Below are 21,334 nucleotides of genomic sequence, written 5' to 3' on the forward strand. Positions count from 1 at the left end.
TTTTGGTAATGTCATGGAACACTTCTACGATAGCACAGGTATGACTATCTTGATTCTGTTATAAATTTGTCATGGATGTACATGCATGATAGAAAACGTGACCTACTGTGACAAACACGTATCATCACGGAAGTGTATATTTTTTGTAGTGTCAGTCATGGTTAGTGAAAGTTATCGTTCTTTCTCATTTGGCTTTTTTGGTTTTTTGCATTGCTAACTGTATTGGCCAGCATGGTAGTTTGTACACAGCCGTAACCTTACAGTTTTTGCACGTGATCGTTTCATCTTGTTTTCCATAGTTTGCACACAATACAATATGTGTGAACTAAAATGTGTTGACCGAACACGGAAATATACGCGATGGCAGACTCAGTATAAATGACATGGCATATTCAGTAGAACTAACATGGCAGATTCAGTGGAAAAGGCATGGCAGATTCAGCAGATCAGGCATGGCATATTCAGTTGAAACAACATGGCAGATTCAGTAGAAAATACACGACAGATTCAGATGAAAAGACATGGCAACTTCAGTACCACACACGATGCACCTCAAGAGTCATTCTCCCATTTTTACAAATTTATAACATCTAGCTTGCAGAAAATGTCAACAACAACCAAGTCACAGTGCTCCAATGTTGCTTACAGATTGCCCGTCCCTTTCTTTGTTTTCTTGTGCTTTGCTTGAATCTCCAACCGCGATTTGTATTTTATCTCTTTTGGACGCCCCTTTGTGATGCAACGGGGCGGGTTCCTGACCTGGGTTTGTGTGCTTGCTGTTCCAGATCCTACCTCCGAGTTTTCAGATGATGGCCCCATGGACGAAGGCACACTTGTGGTACGGGGGAACCTGTGTAAGGCTTCCTCAACTTTCCTCTTCTTGATCTCATCAAGCTCTCTTTTCAGGGCCTTCCTGTGTTTTTCTGCGACGCTCGCTGTCTCATCGCTCTTGCACGCTTCATCTATTAGCTCAGCATAGTTCTTTGTCAACACAACGTGCCTCACGGCATCCATGGTTGACTCTAGTCTCTCATCATGCACACCCAAAACTGCATTTGATTGCGGCCCCAATGCGTTGTCAGCGTCCCAAGTCCATCACCGCCGTATGAAATGGCGGGGCATTCGTGCCACCGCGTTCATGTCCATTACTTTCAGTATGTGACAGCACACAATCCCGTCTCGTTTGAATTTGCAGCATTGGTAGTAGTATTCGCCTTCGCTTATCAAGGCCTTTACAAAGTAGTTCCTCCCCTTGTCTGGGTCTTCAGGTTCTGAATCCGACATGCCCATGATAGAACACACCTTGAACGTATGTTCGTCCACCTGGAAAGCCGTGTACATGCTGGCACACTTTATTTCTTCCTGGAATCTGTAAGTTTTGTGTGGTTTTGTTAAACTCTTGTGTGATGTTTTTTGTAGCACCTTATGTTGTTGTAGGCTGTAACGTAGGAAAGGCATCTAAAATGAATGATGGCTATGGCATCTGCATGATATTTTTTTCACATGGCAAATGCATAACATTTTTAATTGGCATGTGCATTCCATACCATCATGGCCAATGGAAGTACAGTTCGTTTAACCATGGCAACTACAGTTCATTAAACATGGCAACTGCAGTTGAGTAAACATGGCAACTGCATGTCATTAAACATGGCAACTAGAGTTCATTAAACATGGCAACTAGAGTTCATTAAACATGGCAACTAGAGTTCATTAAACATGGCAACTAGAGTTCATTAAACATGGCAACTGTAGTTGAGTAAACATGTCAATTGCATAACACCTTTAATTGGCATTTGCATTCCATACCATCATGGCCAATGGAAGTACAGTTCATTAAACATGGCAACTACAATTCATTAAACATGGCAACTGGAGTTCATTAAACATGACAGCTATAGTTGAGTAAACATGGCAATTGCATAACATCTTTAATTGGCATTTGCATTCCATACCATCATGGCCAATGGAAGTACAGTTCATTAAACATGGCAACTGCAGTTCATCAAATATGGCAACTGCAGTTGGGTAGACATGGCAACTGCAGTTCATCAAATATGGCAACTGTAGTTCATTAAACATGGCAAACTGTAGTTCATTAAACATGGCAACTACATATCATGGTTACTCTGTACTCGATGGCTACTTTCAAAAAATCATCATTTTCAAATAAGCTTTTCAACTGCAATGCATTCTACATGGCACCTACTACCTTCATGCTTGTGCAAATTAGATTGTAACACAACTGACTTACTTGTTAAACATCTTGTTGGTGTATATCTTGCTCATCTGCCTCTCCATCGATAAATACGTTAGCAATTTTGGCTGCTTGAGCGCGGTGTTTGCTTCTTGTTGTAGCTCAGATCCCAGTATTTTTTTTTGCAAAGCGGAGTATTGCTTGGCAAACTGCAGCAATGAGTTGCCAGGGCTCACGTACCGCTTCAAAACAGCATTGAACCCCTCGCTGCGCTGCGTACTCTGCAGAAACAGGAAGAAGCACAGCATGACATAGGCCGGCACCCAGTACATTCGCTTCTCCCACAGGCTAGCAAGCGTCTCGTTGTCTTGCACTTGATATGTTTCAATCATAGCCATCCAGGTCCTTTCAAACTCCTCCACCGTCAAGTTGTGGTCCACGCATAGCTCGAATGCCTTGTGCAGCTCTAGACGGTCAGCAAAGAACGGTCCTAGCGTCTCCTCAGCCTTCTTTATAATGTGCCACCTGTAGTGCCTATGCACTGCCAATGGAAAGGCCTCCTCTATGCCTGCACGCATGCTAAAATCCTGGTTTGTTATTATGTTCATTGGAGCAAGTCCACCCATGCACTCCAAGAAGGTCTTGAATAGCCAAGTGTACCCATCCGTGTCTTCGTTCCGAACGAGCCCGCATCCGAACTGCAATGACTGATTGTGGTTATTTATTCCTATGAACGGAGCGCATGGCATCTTGTATATATTAGTGAGATATGTCGCGTCGAACGAAATGCAATCTCGGAAATGTTTGTAGGCTCTTCTTGTAGCACCATCCACCAATACATGTTCCTGACACGGTCCTCATCGTCCAATCTTATCCTGTAGAAGAAATCTGGATCTTCCTTCGCTTTCTCATCAAAGTAGGCTATCGTGGCTTCTATGTCAGCCAACCTGCTCTCTCTACGGTACTTTGCCTTTAGGTTTGTGACGTCTGCCGGTATGTAGGGCATGCTAATCAAAGTCCCATTTTTGCTATGGATGAAGGATAGTATCTGGACCACTCTTGATGGACCGACATTACAATCATGTAGCAGCTTTATGAATTTCTTCTTGAGGGGGGTGAATCCTCTATGGGCGGTCAGAAATTTTACCAGGTCAAACTTCTTTATGAGTTCGTGGTTGTGCTCTTCAAAATATTCAGTGACCACCCACCATGCTCCATCTACGTTCAGCTTACACCGGACAGGGCATTCCGTCTTGACAATGATACCTCTCTTTCGTTCCGGAACGACAGGCGCAACACCTTTTCCCTTCTTGTTCCTTCGTGCCTTGTAGCACCTCATCTCACCTCTGCTGTACTCGTTAGTTTTTTTAATTTTCCTATGGTATTCGGTGTTGACCGCGAACCCATGGAACTTTGCATATGTCTGGTAGAATTCCTTTGCATCTTCAAACAAATCAAATCTCTGCCCAACATACAGTGGCTTAGGTACCATGATTTATGATTGCCCACCATCTTCATCCTCTTGTGCTTCATCTTTAGTTTCATCATTTAGTGGCTATGACATGAGCACTTTGCTGAAACTAGTAATGAACGAAACATGTGTTGCAGGCTGGGCGTAGTGTTGTGAACATCGAATGATTTCTATTAACGGAAATCAGGGGGTATCCCTTTTTGCTCATAAATAAATAAATAGCAGAGGCCCTTTTGGTAATTAATAAATAAATTAGTAGAGGACCTGTCGGGTCAGCTTTGTTCTCATTCGAAGACGTCGAGCAAATTGCAGTCCAACAGCAAACTATGTCATCAGATTCAAGTTTCACAGCCAAATATGAGTACAACTAAACAACAATGTCATCATGTTTTAGTCGTCATACAATCACCAAACACAAATCAGCATACATAACAAGTGATGTTCTCACAGGAAAATACTAAACAACATGTTCATCAGGTTTCAATTGTCATAGCAAACACAATTTCACATTGTAGATAAAAAACGTCTTCTGACAGGCAAATACGACAAAAGCAATGTAATCATCATCCGCAGCAGCAGCGTCAACATCTTCGCCATGTGTATTAGTCTGAATCGTAATTCCCCACGGTGTCATCTTCTTCTTCGTCCTCAACGTCCTCGAACATTGGCTTCTTCTGGATCAACTCTTGTATGTCCACAGCATGACAGGCCATCTTTTCGCCGGCGTCATTGACGTGATGGTTCTCAAAGATATTAGGAACATCTGTGTTATCTTGTACATCAGGAGCAGTGTAAGAATCATCTTGTTGTGCAACTTCATTAAACGAATTCCTCTGCTCAAACCTTTGCACTAGTCTCCAGTCATCGCTACGTGCAAATGTGTCTTCCATGAAAAATATCTGTGTTGCTTTATTTACCAAAATAAAAGGCTCGTTAGTCTGGTATGCCGCCTTGACATTGATGGATTTGAAATAATCATCAGCTATGGATTTTGCGATCCTAGAAAACAGGTTATACCAACGACAGCACAACAGAACCACACACCGATGATCCTCGAAACTGGAGATATACTGCAACTGAACAATGTCTGTTATGTTAGCATACATTTCAGTTGTCTCTTTGTCATACGTATCCGTGCTCATGATGGCATTGTTTTGTGTCTTCCTGCCTTCGTCTCGTGCAAGGGTGTTGTCGCGCACATCTCCAACAACGCAAGATTCATAATGTCTTACCCGAGTATCAGGACCCATTGCTAGTGAGTAAAGGGCATCATCAACTGCATGCCCGTCCTCCCGCATCTCCTTAACCTATGGTTAGAAAATAGACAAGCTGATCATCTTATGTACTCGATATATTTAAAAAAACTGACAGTGCAATTCAAAAGCTTATATGGCTCTTGAACCATTTCGCAAATCCTGCCATAACCAGTTTGTCAATGTTTCTTGGATTTTGCAGCAGTAACTCCTTTTTGTAGATGTTGCACAACATAGTGATCGCGTCAAACATCTAAATATATAAGAATGTGCTGCAAGTTTAGTAGATTACGATGTATAAGCTGCAGTACTTAGCACTTACTTGATATAAGGTAGTATCTCAGGACAGTTATTCAACACATACCAAACCATTTTGTCCAAATCTTTAGGTCTGTCCTCTTGTCGACTCTTCCCTGTAACTCGAATAGAATAATAGAAAACGTTGAGCCCGGGATTGTCTTCATCCACCTCTTTGCTAAGCTGATAAGCTGTTTCAATGTATTTTGAGCAGAATGTCAACGCTTCTGTAGCAATGTAGGCCTATGCAATGGAACCCTCGGGTCTAGCTCTGTTCCTAACATAGCCCTTGAAAGTGCCTAGCCGCCTTTCAATAGGGTACATCCAGCCATACTGTACTGGACCTCTAAGTAGTGCCTCATTAGGTAGATGAACAGCCAAGTGCACCATCACATCAAAGAAGCAATCTTCACCAACAACTTCACCGCCATCATCACCAACTCTCCCCACCCGCTCTATGCAGCGGTGTAACCTCTCTCTTACCCATTGTAATCTCTACTTAAACATGGTGCTCAACGCTATATATTATTTTCCTATGATGTATGGCTATCCTATGATATTTGAGTAGATCCGTTCTATCCTATGGGTTATTTGATGATCAAGATTGGTTTGAGTTGCATGTTTTATTATTGGTGCTGTCCTATGGTGCTCTCCGTGTCGCGCAAGAATGAGGGATCCCCGTCGTATGGTTAGCAATATGTTCATGATTTGCTTATGGTGGGTGGCGTGAGTGACAGAAGCACAAACCCGAGTAAGTAGGTTGTTTGTGTATGGGATAAAGAGGACTTGATGCTTTAATGCTATGGTTGGGTTTTACCTTAATGATCTTTAGTAGTTGTGGATGCTTGCTAGAGTTCCAATCATAAGTGCATATGATCCAAGTAGAGAAAGTGTGTTAGCTTACACCGCTCCCTCAAATAAAATTGCAATAATGATTGCCGGTCTAGTTATCGATTGCCTAGGGACAAATAACTTTCTCGTGACAAAAAGCTCTTTACTAAAACTAATTTAGTTGTGTCTTTATCTAAACAACCCCTAGCTTTTATTTACGTGCTCTTTATTTTCTTGCAAACCTATCCAAAAACACCTACAAAGTACTTCTAGTTTCATACTTGTTTCCGGTAAAGCGAACGTCAAGTGTGTGTAGAGTTGTATCGGTGGTCGATAGAACTTGAATGAATATTTGTTCTACCTTTAGCTCCTCGTTGGGTTCGACACTCTTACTTATCGAAAGAGGCTACAATTGATCCCCTATAGTTGTTGGTTATCAAGACCTTTTTCTGGCGCCGTTGCCGGGGAGCAATAACGTGGGGTGAATATTCTCGTGTGTGCTTGTTTGCTTTATCACTAAGTAATTTTTATTTGCTATTCTTAGTTGTTTTCTATCTTTAGTTATGGGTAGGAAACGCAAAATACCAAAATAATTAGTTGTACCTACTGAACCAATGGATGAAGAACCACTCAACATCTATCACACTCCTGAAGCTTATTACTTGGATCATCTTCGATCCCTATGTGCTCGTGCTGAAACCCCAACTAGCTTAGTTGAGGGAAAATCTTTAGATGAGCATGCTTGTTATGTGCAACACCGTATATCTGAAAAGGGGAAACGTTTACTGGATCAAATTCATCGTTTGCAATGCTATGCTTGGAATTTATGTGAAATATATGATGTTACTTGTTGTTCTGAAAACCCTAAGAAACACCTTCCCTACCAATGTGAGTTTATTGATAATGGAATCGTATCTTCGTATGCTAAGGGTGTTTATAATTACTATGATGTTCAACAAATTGAAGAATTTTTTGCTTTTAAGGGTGCTTACGAAATTGCTTCTTTGATTGAAACGTATGATGCTACTCTTTAAAATTTGACAATTTTGCCATACTTAAATATTGCTATGATAATTATGCTTCTAATGCCTATATATGTTGAACCATATATTGATGACTACTCCGTTGTCCAAAAAGAGACTAATATTTTCCAGGAGTCTATGGAAGAAGAAATTGATGAAACTGTGAGATCATTGGATGAAAAAGATGAGGAGGAGAGCGAAGAACAAAAGGAGGAAGAGCGGATTGATCACCCGTGCCCACCTTCTAATGAGAGTAACTCTTCAACTCATACATTGTTTAATTTCCCTTCATGCTTACACAAGGATGAATGCTATGATAATTGTTATGATCCCATTGATTCTTTTGAAATATCCCTTTTTGATGATGCTTGCTATGCTTGTGGCCAAGATGCCAATATGAATTATGCTTATGGAGATGAACTTTCTATAGTTACTTATGTTAAACATGAAATTGTTGCTATTGCACCCACACATGATAGTCCTATTATCTCTTTGAATTCTCCAAACTACACTATATCGGAGAAGTTGGTGCTTATTAAGGATTATATTGATGGGTTGCCTTATACCGTTGCACATGATGATTTGGATGAATATAATATGCATGTGCTTGCTGCTCCTACTTGCAATTATTATGAGAGAGGAACTATATCTCCACCTCTCTATGTTTCCAACACGATAAAATTGCAAGAAACTGTTTATACTATGCATTGGCCTTTACTTTGTGTGCACGAATTGTTCTTTTACAACATGCCGATGCATAGGAAGAGAGTTAGACTTCGTTGTTGCATGATATATGTTACTTTGTGCTCACTACTAAATGCTAAATCATTGTTAATTAAAATTGGCTTTGATATACCTTGGGATCCGGGTGGATCCATTACTTGAGCACTATATGCCTAGCTTAATGGCTTTAAAGAAAGCGCTGCCAGGGAGACAACCCGGAAATTTTAGAGAGTCATTTATTTCTGTTGAGTGCTTTCATATAGTTTAAAAACAACAAAAATAAAGAGGGGAACTCAAATCTTTTTCAAAAAGAAAAGCGAAAGTGAGAAAGACAAGCATTGTTGAAGTGGGAGCTAGCCTTGAACTTTGTTCATGCTCACGGAAAATTTGTGAATCTTGATTACAGACACTTTTCAAAAAAAATAATTATCCCCTGGTACAATTCCATTGTATTATAAAAATAATGTGCTAAGGTTTGCCTTTAGGATGTTTACAATGCTTGTTGGTTTGTACCGTGCAGGACAGAAACTTTGGCTGTAGTGCGCGATTTTTCATTTTTTACTGGGACGTCAAACGGTTCTGATTATTTTTGCACTGTCTTTCTATACAAATGTTTTATTTTTCATAATTTTGGCAGAATTTATCAAGTACCAGAAGTATGGTGAATGTTCATATTATTACAAACTGTTCTGTTTTAGACAGATTCTGTTTTTGATGCATAGTTTGCTTGTTTTGATGAAACTATCAATTTATATCAGTGGATTAAGCCATGGAAAAGCTATATTACAGTAGACACAATGCAAAAACAAAATATGAATTGGTTTACAACAGTACTTAGAGTAGTTATTTGCTTTATTATACTAATGGATCTTACCGAGTTTTCTGTTGAAGTTTTGTGTGGATGAAGTGTTCGAAGATCGAGAAGGTCTCGATTTGAGGAGAAGGAAGAGAGGCAAGAGCTCAAGCTTGGGGATGCCCAAGGCACCCCAAGTAAATATTCAAGGAGACCCAAGTGTCTAAGCTTGGGGATGCCCCAGAAGGCATCCCCTCTTTCTTCAACAAGTATCGGTATGTTTTCGCATTTGTTTCGTTCATGCGATATGTGCAAATCTTGGAGCGTCTTTTGCTTTAGTTTTCATTTTTGTTTTACGCACCATGCTGGTATGAGATAGTCCTTGGTTGATTTATAGAATGCTCTTTGCACTTCGCTTATATTCTTTGAGTATGGCTTTATAGAATGCTTCATGTGATTCACTTATATCATTTGAAGTTTGGATTGCCTGTTTCTCTTCACATAGAAAACCGCCATTCGTAGAATGCTCTTTTGCTTCACTTATATTTGTTAGAGCGTGGGCATATCTTTTGTAGAAAGAATGAAACTCTCTTGCTTCACTTATATCTATTTAGAGAGTTGACAGGAATTGGTCATTCACATGGTTAGTCATAAAATCCTACATAAAACTTGTAGATCACTGAATATGATATGTTTGATTCCTTGCAATAGTTTTGCGATATAAAGATGGTGATATTAGAGTCATGCTAGTGGGTAGTTGTGGATTGTAGAAATACTTGTGTTGAAGTTTGTGATTCCCGTAGCATGCATGTATGGTGAACCGTTATGTGATGAAGTCGGAGCAAGATTTATTTATTGATTGTCTTGCTTATGAGTGGCGGTCGGGGACGAGCGATGGTCTTTTCCTACCAATCTATCCCCCTAGGGGCATGCATGTAGTACTTTGTTTCGATGACTAATAGATTTTTGCAATAAGTATGTGAGTTCTTTATGACTAATGTTGAGTCCATGGATTATACACACTCTCACCCTTCCATCATTGCTAGCCTCTTCGGTACCGTGCATTGCCCTTTCTCACCTCGAGAGTTGGTGCAAACTTCGCCGGTGCATCCAAACCCCGTGATATGATACGCTCTGTCACACATAAGCCTTATTATATCTTCCTCAAAACAGCCACCATACCTACCTATCATGGCATTTCCATAGCCATTCCGAGATATATTGCCATGCAACTTCCATCATCATCATATACATGACTTGAGCGTTCATTGCCATATTGCTTTGCATAAGTAAGATAGCTAGCATGATGTTTTCATGGCTTGTCCGTTTTTTGATGTCATTGCTATGCTAGATCATTGCACATCCCGGTACACCGCCGGAGGCATTCATATAGAGTCATATCTACGTTCTAGATATCGAGTTGTAATATTGAGTTGTAAGTAAATAAAAGTGTGATGATCATCATTATTAGAGCATTGCCCAGTGAGGAAAGGATGATGGAGACTATGATTCTCCCACAAGTCGGGATGAGACTCCGGACTTTATGAAAAATTAAAGAGGCCAAAGAAGCCCAAAAAAATAAAAGAGGCCAAAAAAGCCCATCAAAAAATATAAAAATATATAAAAAAATAGAGAAGGGGCAATGTTACTATCCTTTTACCACACTTGTGCTTCAGAGTAGCACCATGTTGTTCATAGAGAGAGTATCCTATGATTTCACTTTCATATACTAGTGGGAATTTTCATTATAGAACTTGGCTTGTATATTCCGATGATGGGCTTCCTCAAACGCCCGAGGTCTTCATGAGCAAGCAAGTTGGATGCACACCCACTTAGTTTTCAGTCTGAGCTTTCATACACTTATAGCTCTTAGTGCATCCGTTCCATGGCAATCCCTACTCACTCACATTGATATCTATTGATGGGCATCTCCATAGCCCGTTGATATGCCTAGTTGATGTGAGACTATCTTCTCCTTTTTGTCTTCTCCACAACCACCATTCTATTCCACCTTTAGTGTTATGTCCATGGCTCACGCTCATGTATTGCGTGAAGTTGAAAAAGTTTGAGAACGTCAAAAGTATGAAACAATTGCTTGGCTTGTCATCGGGGTTGTGCATGACTTGAATATTTTGTGTGGTGAAGACGGAGCATAGCCAGACTATATGATTTTGTAGGGATAACTTTCTTTGGCCTTGTTATTTTGAAAAGACATGATTGCTTTATTAGTAGGCTTGAAGTATTATTGTTTTTAAGTCAAATGATAGACTATTGCTTTGAATCACTCATGTCTTAATATTCATGCCATGATTAGATATGTGATCAAGATTATGCTAGGTAGCATTCCACATCAAAAATTATCTTTTTTATCATTTACCTACTCAAGGACGAGCAGGAATTAAGCTTGGGGATGCTGATACGTCTCCGTCGTATCTATAATTTTTTATTGTTCCATGCCAATATTCTAGAACTTTCATATATTTTTGGCAGCTTTTTATACTATTTTTGGGACTAACATATTGATCCAGTGCCCAGTGCCAGTTCCTCTTTGTTGCATGTTTATGTTTCGCAGAAACCCAATATCAAACGGAGTCCAAACGGGATAAAAACGGAAGGAGAATTATTTTGGAATATTTATGATTTTTGGGAAGTAAAATCAACGCGAGACGGTGCACGAGGGGGCCACGAGGCAGGGGGCGCGCCCTGGACCCTCGTGGGCACCCCGTAAGGCGGTTGACGCTCTTCTTTTGCCGCAAGAAAGCTAATTTTATGAGAAAAATCAGGGCGAAAGATTCAACCCAATCGGAGTTACGGATCTCCGGATATAAAAGAAATGGTGAAAGGGCAGCAGAAGAAAAAAAACGCAGAAACAGAGAGAGACAGAGAGACAGATCCAATCTCGGAGGAGCTCTCGCCCCTCCCACGCCAAGGATGCCGAGGACCAGAGGGGAAACCCTTCTCCCATCTAGCGAGGAGGTCAAGGAAGAAGAAGACGAAGGGCCCCCCTCTCCCCTTCACTTCCGGTGGCGCCGGAACGCTGTCGTGGCCATCATCATCAACGCAATCTTCACCAACAACGTCACCGCCATCATCACCAACTCATCCCCCCTCTATGCAGCGGTGTAACCTCTCTCTTACCCGCTGTAATCTCTACTTAAACATGGTGCTCAACGCTATATATTATTTGTTGGGGAACGTAGTAATTTCAAAAAAATTGCTACGCACACGCAAGATCATGGTGATGCATAGCAACGACAGGGGAGAGTGTTGTCCACGTACCCTCGTAGACCGATAGCGGAAGCGTTATCACAACGCGGTTGATGTAGTCGTACGTCTTCACGATCCGACCGATCAAGTACCGAACGCACGGCACCTCCGAGTTCTACACACGTTCAGCTCGATGACGTCCCTCGAACTCCGATCCAGCCGAGTGTTGAGGGAGAGTTTCGTCAGCACGACGGCGTGGTGACGATCATCATGTTCCACCGACGCAGGGCTTCGCTAAGCTCCGCAACGGTATTATCGAGGTGTAATATGGTGGAGAGGGGCACCGCACACGGCTAAGAGATCTCAAGGATCAATTGTTGTGTCCATGGGGTGCCCCCTGCCCCCGTATATAAAGGAGCATGGGAGGAGGAGGACGGCCCTAGGAGGGGGCGCACCAAGTGTGGAGTCCTACTAGGACTCCCTAGTCCTAGTAGGATTCCACCTCCCATATGGAATAGGAAAAGAGGAAGGGAAAAAGAGAAGGAAGGAAGGGGGCGCCCCCCTTCCCTAGTCCAATTCGGACCAGACCAAGGGGAGGGGTGCGGCCACCCTTGAGGCCCTTTTCCTTCTTTCGCATATGGCCCAATAAGGCCCAATATGTATTCCCGTAACTCTCCGGTACTCCGAAAAATACCCGAATCAGTCGGAACCTTTCCGAAGTCCGAATATAGTCGTCCAATATATCGATCTTTACGTCTCGGCCATTTCGAGACTCCTCGTCATGTCCCCGATCTCATCCGGGACTCCGATCTCCTTCGGTACATCAACATACATAAACTCATAATAAAACTGTCATTGTAACGTTAAGCGTGCGGACCCTACGGGTTCGAGAACTATGTAGACATGACCGAGACACGTCTCCGGTCAATAACCAATAGCGGGACCTGGATGCCCATATTGGCTCCCACATATTCTACGAAGATCTTTATCGGTCAGACCGCATAACAACATACGTTGTCCCTTTGTCACCGGTATGTTACTTGCCCGAGATTTGATCGTCGGTATCTCGATACCTAGTTCAATCTCGTTACCGGCAAGTCTCTTTACTCGTTCCGTAACACATCATCCCGCAACTAACTCATTAGTCACAATGCTTGCAAGGCTTATAGTGATGTGCATTACCGAGTGGGCCCGGAGATACCTCTCCGACAATTGGAGTGACAAATCCTAATCTCGAAATACGCCAACCCAACAAGTAACTTTGGAGACACCTGTAGAGCACCTTTATAATCACCCATTTACGTTGTGATGTTTGGTAGCACACAAAGTGTTCCTCCGGTAAACGGGAGTTGCATAATCTCATAGTCATAGGAACATGTATAAGTCATGAAGAAAGCAATAGCAACATACTAAACGATCGAGTGCTAAGCTAACGGAATGGGTCAAGTCAATCACGTCATTCTCCTAATGAGGTGATCTCGTTAATCAAATGACAACTCATGTCTATGGCTAGGAAACATAACCATCTTTGATTAACGAGCTAGTCAAGTAGAGGCATAATAGTGACACTCTGTTTGTCTATGTATTCACACATGTATTATGTTTCCGGTTAATACAATTCTAGCATGAATAATAAACATTTATCATGATATAAGGAAATATATAATACTTTATTATTGCCTCTAGGGCATATTTCCTTCAGTCTCCCACTTGCACTAGAGTCAATAATCTAGTTCACATCGCCATGTGATTTAACATCAATAATTCACATCACCATATGATTAACACCCATAGTTCACATCTCGATGTGACCAACACTCAAAAGGGTTTACTAGAGTCAATAATCTAGTTCACATCGCTATGTGATTAACACCCAAAGTGTACTAAGGTGTGATCATGTTTTGATTGTGAGATAATTTTAGTCAACGGGTCTGTCACATTCAGATCTGTAAGGATTTTGCAAATTCCTATGTCTACAATGCTCTGCACGGAGCTACTCTAGCTAATTGCTCCCACTTTCAATATGTATCTAGACCGAGACTTAGAGTCATCTAGATTTAGTGTCAAAACTTGCATCGACGTAACCCTTTACGACAAACCTTTTGTCACTTCCATAATCGAGAAACATTTCCTTATTCCACTAAGGATAATTTTGACCGCTGTCCAGTGATCTACTCCTAGATCACTATTGTACTCCCTTGCCAAAATAAGTGTAGGGTATACAATAGATCTGGTATATAGCATGGCATACTTTATAGAACCTATGGCCAAGGCATAGGGAATGACTTTCATTCTCTTTCTATCTTCTGCCGTGGTCTGGCTTTGAGTCTTACTCAATTTCATACCTTGTAACACAGGCAAGAACTCTTTCTTTGACTGTTCTATTTTGAACTACTTCAAAATCTTGTTAAGGTATGTACTCATTGAAAAAACTTATCAAGCGTTTTGATCTATCTCTATAGATCTTGATGCTCAATATGTAAGCAGCTTCACCGAGGTCTTTCTTTTGAAAAACTCCTTTCAAACACTCATTTATGCTTTGCAGAATAATTCTACATTATTTCCGATCAACAATATGTCATTCACATATACTTATCAGAAATGTTGTAGTGCTCCCACTCACTTTCTTGTAAATACAGGCTTCACCGCAAGTCTGTATAACACTATATCCTTTGATCAACTTATCAAAGTGTATATTCCAACTCCGAGATGCTTGCACCAGTCCATAGATGGATCGCTGGAGCTTGCATATTTTGTTAGCACCTTTAGGATTGACAAAACCTCCTGGTTGCATCATATACAACTCTTCTTTAATAAATCCATTAAGGAATGCAGTTTTGTTTATCCCTTTGCCATATTTCATAAAATGCGGCAATTGCTAACATGATTCGGACAGACTTAAGCATAGATACGAGTGAGAAACTCTCATCGTAGTCAACATCTTGAACTTGTCGAAAACCTTTTGCGACAATTCTAGCTTTGTAGATTGTGACACTACTATCAGCGTCCGTCTTCCTCTTGAAGATCCATTTAATCTCAATGGCTCGCCGATCATTGGGCAAGTCAATCAAAGTCCATACTTTGTTCTCATATATGGATCTTATCTCAGATTTCATGGCCTCAAGCCATTTTGCGGAATCTGGGCTCACCATCGCTTCTTCATAGTTCGTAGGTTTGCCATGGTCTAGTAACATGACCTCCAGAACAGGATTACCGTACCACTCTGGTGCGGTTCTTGATCTAGTTGACCTACGAAGTTCAGTAATAACTTGAGCTGAAGTTTCATGATCATTATCATTAACTTCCTCACTAATTGGTGTAGGAGTCACAGGAACAGATTTCTGTGATGAACTACTTTCCAATAAGGGAGCAGGTACAGTTACCTCATCAAGTTCTACTTTCCTCCCACTCACTTCTTTCGAGAGAAACTCCTTCTCTAGAAAGGATCCATACTAAGCAACGAATGTCTTGCCTTCGGATCTGTGATAGAAGGTATACCCAACTGTTTCCTTTGGGTATCCTATGAAGACACATTTCTCCGATTTGGGTTTGAGCTTATCAGGATGAAACCTTTTCACATAAGCATCGCAACCCCAAACTTTAGGAAACGACAACTTTGGTTTCTTGCCAAACCACAGTTCATAAGGCGTCGTCTCAACGGATTTTGATGGTGCCCTATTTAACGTGAATGTAGCTGTCTCTAATGCATAACCCCAAAACGATAGTGGTAAATTGGTAAGAGACATCATATATCGCACAATATCTAATAAAGTACGATTACGATATTCGGACACACCATTATGCTGTGGTGTTCCGGGTGGCGTGAGTTGCGAAACTATTCCGCATTGTTTCAAATGTAGTCCAAACTCGTAACTCAAATATTTTACCTCTGCGATCATATCGTAGAAATTTTTATTTTCTTGTTACGATGATTCTCCACTTCACTCTGAAATTCTTTGAACTTTTCAAATGTTTCAGACTTTGTGTTTCATCAAGTAGATATACCCATATCTGCTCAAATCATCTGTGAAGGTCAGAAAATAATGATACCTGCTACGAGCCTCAATATTCATCGGACCACATACATCTGTATGTATGATTTCCAACAAATCTGTTGCTCTCTCCATAGTACCGGAGAACGGCGTTTTAGTCATCTTGCCCATGAGGCACGGTTCGCAAGCATCAAGTGATTCATAATCAAGTGATTCCAAAATCCCATCAGTATGGAGTTTCTTCATGCGCTTTACACCAATATGACCTAAACGGCAGTGCCACAAATAAGTTGCACTATCATTATTAACTTTGCATCTTTTGGCTTTAATATTATGAATATGTGTATCACTACGATCGAGATCCAACAAACCATTTTCGTTGGTGTGTGTGACCATAAAAGGTTTTTATTCATGTAAACAGAACAACAATTGTTCTCTAACTTAAATGAATAACTGTATTGCAATAAACATGATCAAATCATATTCATGCTCAACGCAAACACCAAATAACACTTATTTAGTTTCAACACTAATCCCGAAAGTATAGGGAGTGTGCGATGATGATCATATCAATCTTGGAACTACTTCCAACACACATCGTCACCTCGCCTTTTACTAGTCTCTGTTTATTCTGCTACTCCCGTTTTCGAGTTACTACTCTTTAGCAACTGAACCAGCATCAAATACCGAGGGGTTGCTATAAACACTAGTAAAGTACACATCAATAACATGTATATCCAATATACCTTTGTTCACTTTGCCATCTTTCTTATCCACCAAATACTTGGGATAGTTCCGCTTCCAGTGGCCAGTCCCTTTGCAGTAGAAGCACTTAGTCTCAGGCTTAGGTACAGACTTGGGCTTCTTCACTTGAGTAGCAACTTGCTTGCCGTTCTTTTGAAGTTCCCCTTCTTCCCTTTGCCCTTTTCTTGAAACTAGTGGTCTTGTCAACCATCAACACTTGAAGTGGTCTCGTCAACCATCAACACTTGATGTTTTTCTTGATTTCTACCTTCGTCGATTTCAGCATCACGAAGAGCTCGGGAATTACTTTCGTCATCCCTTGCATACTATAGTTCATCACGAAGTTCTACTAACTTGGTGATGGTGACTAGAGAATTCTGTCAATCACTATTTTATCTGGAAGATTAACTCCCACTTGATTCAAGCGATTGTAGTACCCAGACAACCTGAGCACATGCTCACTAGTTGAGCGATTCTCCTCCATCTTTTAGCTATAGAACTTGTTGGAGACTTCATATCTCTCAACTCGGGTATTTGCTTGAAATATTAACTTCAACTCCTGGAACATCTTATATGGTCCATGACGTTCAAAACGTCTTTGAAGTCCCGATTCTAAGCCGTTAAGCATGGTGCACTAAACTATCAAGTAGTCATCATATTGAGCTAGCCAAACGTTCATAACATCTGCATCTGCTCCTGCAATAGGTCTGTCACCTAGCGGTGCATCAAGGACATAATTCTTCTGTGCAGCAATGAGGATAATCCTCAGATCACGGATCCAATCCGCATCTTTGCTACTAACATCTTTCAACATAATTTTTCTCTAGGAACATATCAAAAATAAACAGAGGGAAGCAACAACGCGAGCTATTGATCTACAACATAATTTGCAAAATACTATCAGGACTAAGTTCATGATAAATTTAAGTTCAATTAATCATATTACTTAAGAACTCCCACTTAGATAGACATCCCTCTAATCATCTAAGTGATTACGTGATCCAAAGCAACTAAACCATGTCCGATTAACACGTGAGATGGAGTAGTTTCAATGGTGAACATCACTATGTTGATCATATCTACTATATGATTCACGCTCGACCTTTCGGTCTCTGTGTTCCGAGGCCATATCTGTATATGCTAGGCTCGTCAAGTTTAACCTGAGTATTCCGCGTGTGCAACTGTTTTGCACCCGTTGTATTTGAACGTAGAGCCTATCACACCCGATTAACACGTGATGTCTCAGCACGAAGAACTTTTGCAACGGTGCATACTTAGGGAGAACACATTTATCTTGAAATTTTAGTGAGAGATCATCTTATAATGCTACCGTCAATTAGAGCAAGATAAGATGCATAAAGGATTAACATCACATGCAATCAATATAAGTGATATGATATGGCCATCATCATCTTGTGCTTGTGATCTCCATCTCCGAAGCACCGTTCTTGTGATCTCCATCTCCGAAGCACCGTCATGATCACCATCATCACCGGCGCGACACCTTGATCTCCATCGTAGCATCGTTGTCGTCTCGCCAACTTATTGCTTTTACGACTACCGCTACCGCTTAGTGATAAAGTAAAACTATTACATGGCGATTGCATCTCATACAATAAAGCGACAACCATATGGCTCCTGCCAGTTGCCGATAACTCGGTTACAAAACATGATCATCTCATACAACACATTATATCACATCATGTCTTGACCATATCACATCACAACATGCCCTGCAAAAACAAGTTAGACGTCCTCTACTTTGTTGTTGCATATTTTACGTGGCTGCTACGGGCTTAGCAAGAACCGTTCTTACCTACGCATCAAAACCACAACGATAGTTTGTCAAGTTGGTGCTGTTTTAACCTTCGCAGGGACCGGGCGTAGCCACACTCGGTTCAACTAAAGTGAGAGAGACAGACACCCGCCAGTCACCTTTAAGCAACGAGTGCTCCGAACGGTGAAACCAGTCTCGCGTAAGCGTACGCGTAATGTCGGTCCGGGCCGCTTCATCTCACAATACCGCTGAACCAAAGTATGACATGCTGGTAAGCAGTATGACTTATATCGCCCACAACTCACTTGTGTTCTACTCGTGCATAGCATCAACGCATAAAACCAGGCTCGGATGCCACTGTTGGGGAACGTAGTAATTTCAAAAAAATTCCTACGCACACGCAAGATCATGGTGATGCATAGCAACGAGAGGGGAGAGTGTTGTCCACGTACCCTCGTAGACCGATAGCGGAAGCGTTATCACAACGCGGTTGATGTAGTCGTACGTCTTCACGATCCGACCGATCAAGTACCGAACGCACGGCACCTCCGAGTTCTACACACGTTCAGCTCGATGACGTCCCTCGAACTCCGATCCAGCCGAGTGTTGAGGGAGAGTTTCGTCAGCACGACGGCGTGGTGACGATGATGATGTTCCACCGACGCAGGGCTTCGCCTAAGCTCCGCAACGGTATTATCGAGGTGTAATATGGTGGAGAGGGGCACCGCACATGGCTAAGAAATCTCAAGGATCAATTGTTGTGTCCATGGGATGCCCCCTGCCCCCGTATATAAAGGAGCAAGGGAGAAGGAGGCCGGCCCTAGGAGGGGGCGCACCAAGTGTGGAGTCCTACTAGGACTCCCTAGTCCTAGTAGGATTCCACCTCCCATATGGAATAGGAAAAGAGGAAGGGAAAAAGAGAAGGAAGGAAGGGGGCGCCCCCCTTCCCTAGTCCAATTCGAACCAGACCAAGGGGAGGGGTGCGGCCACCCTTGAGGCCCTTTTCCTTCTTTCCCGTATGGCCCAATAAGGCCCAATACGTATTCCCGTAACTCTCCGGTACTCCGAAAAATACCCGAAACACTCAGAACCTTTCCGAAGTCCGAATATAGTCGTCCAATATATCGATCTTTACGTCTCGGCCATTTCGAGACTCCTCGTCATGTCCCCGATCTCATACGGCACTCCGAACTACTTCGGTACATCAACATACATAAACTCATAATAAAACTGTCATCGTAACGTTAAGCGTGCGGACCCTACGGGTTCGAGAACTATGTAGACATGACCGAGACACGTCTCCGGTCATTAACCAATAGCGGGACCTGGATGCCCATATTGGCTCCCACATATTCTACGAAGATCTTTATAGGTCAGACCGCATAACAACATACGTTGTTCCCTTTGTCACCGGTATGTTACTTGCCCGAGATTTGATCGTCGGTATCTCGATACCTAGTTCAATCTCGTTACCGGCAAGTCTCTTTACTCGTCCCGTAACACATCATCCCGCAACTAACTCATTAGTCACAATGCTTGCAAGGCTTATAGTGATGTGCATTACCGAGTGGGCCCAGAGATACCTCTCCGACAATTGGAGTGACAAATCCTAATCTCGAAATACGCCAGCCCAACAAGTACCTTTGGAGACACATGTAGAGCACCTTTATAATCACCCATTTACGTTGTGACGTTTGGTAGCACACAAAGTGTTCCTCCGGTAAACGGGAGTTGCATAATCTCATAGTCATAGGAACATGTATAAGTCATGAAGAAAGCAATAGCAACATACTAAACGATCGAGTGCTAAGCTAACGGAATGGGTCAAGTCAATCACGTCATTCTCCTAATGAGTTGATCTCGTTAATCAAATGACAACTCATGTCTATGGCTAGGAAACATAACCATCTTTGATTAACGAGCTAGTCAAGTAGAGGCATAATAGTGACACTCTGTTTGTCTATGTATTCACACATGTATTATGTTTCCGGTTAATACAATTCTAGCATGAATAAACATTTATCATGATATAAGGAAATATATAATACTTTATTATTGCCTCTAGGGCATATTTCCTTCATTATTTCCCAATGATGTATGGCTATCCTATGATGTTTGAGTAGATCCGTTTTGTCCTATGGGTTATTTGATGATCAAGATTGGTTTGAGTTGCATGTTTTATTATTGGTGTTGTCCTATGGTGCTCTCCGTGTCGCGCAAGCGTGAGGGATCCCCGCTGTATGGTTTGCAATATGTTCATGATTTGCTTATGGTGGGTGGCGTGAGTGACAGAAGCACAGATCCGAGTAAGTAGGTTGTTTGCGTATGGGATAAAGAGGACTTGATGCTTTGATACTATGGTTGGGTTTTACCTTAATGATCTTTAGTAGTTGCGGATGCTTGCTAGAGTTCCAATCATAAGTTCATATGATCCAAGTAGAGAAAGTATGTTAGCTTACGCCTCTCCCTCAAAAAAAAGTTGCAATAATGATTGCCGGTCTAGTTATCAATTTCCTAGGGACAAATAACTTTCTCGTGACGAAAAGCTCTTTACTAAAACTAATTTAGTTGTGTATTTATCTAAACAGCCCCTAGCTTTTATTTACGTGCTCTTTATTTTCTTGCAAACCTATCCAAAAACACCTACAAAGTACTTCTAGTTTCATACTTGTTTCCGGTATAGCGAACATCAAGTGTGCGTAGAGTTGTATCGGTGGTCGATAGAACTTGAGGGAATATTTGTTCTACCTTTAGCTCCTCGTTGGGTTCGACACTCTTACTTATCGAAAGAGGCTACAATTGATCCCCTATACTTGTGGGTTATCAGTCAGCTGCGGTCGTGGCAACGTTGGAGATGTCCTTTGCTCACATGCGATCGACGCATGTCATTGAAAAAGCAAGACGACCCGGCATGGTCTCAGGTCCTGAGGATGCAGTTGGCCGCGCTGCACCACTCCGCGGACGCGTCCTGGCGCCCCATGCATCCTCGTCGAGCCGGGTGTTGGGGTGTGTTTGGATTGTGGCCAA

At 41.8% G+C, this 21,334-nt stretch overlaps 1 pseudogene; it reads right to left on the reverse strand.

The window, feature by feature from the left end:
- Window positions 1-564: 564 nt before the first annotated feature.
- LOC109749983 (protein FAR1-RELATED SEQUENCE 5-like) lies at window positions 565-3,203 on the reverse strand (annotated as a pseudogene).
- Between the last annotated feature and the right edge of the window lie 18,131 nt (window positions 3,204-21,334).

The sequence above is a fragment of the Aegilops tauschii genome, chromosome 5 (genome assembly GCF_002575655.3).
Source record: "Aegilops tauschii subsp. strangulata cultivar AL8/78 chromosome 5, Aet v6.0, whole genome shotgun sequence".
NCBI classification, from domain to species: domain Eukaryota; kingdom Viridiplantae; phylum Streptophyta; class Magnoliopsida; order Poales; family Poaceae; genus Aegilops; species Aegilops tauschii.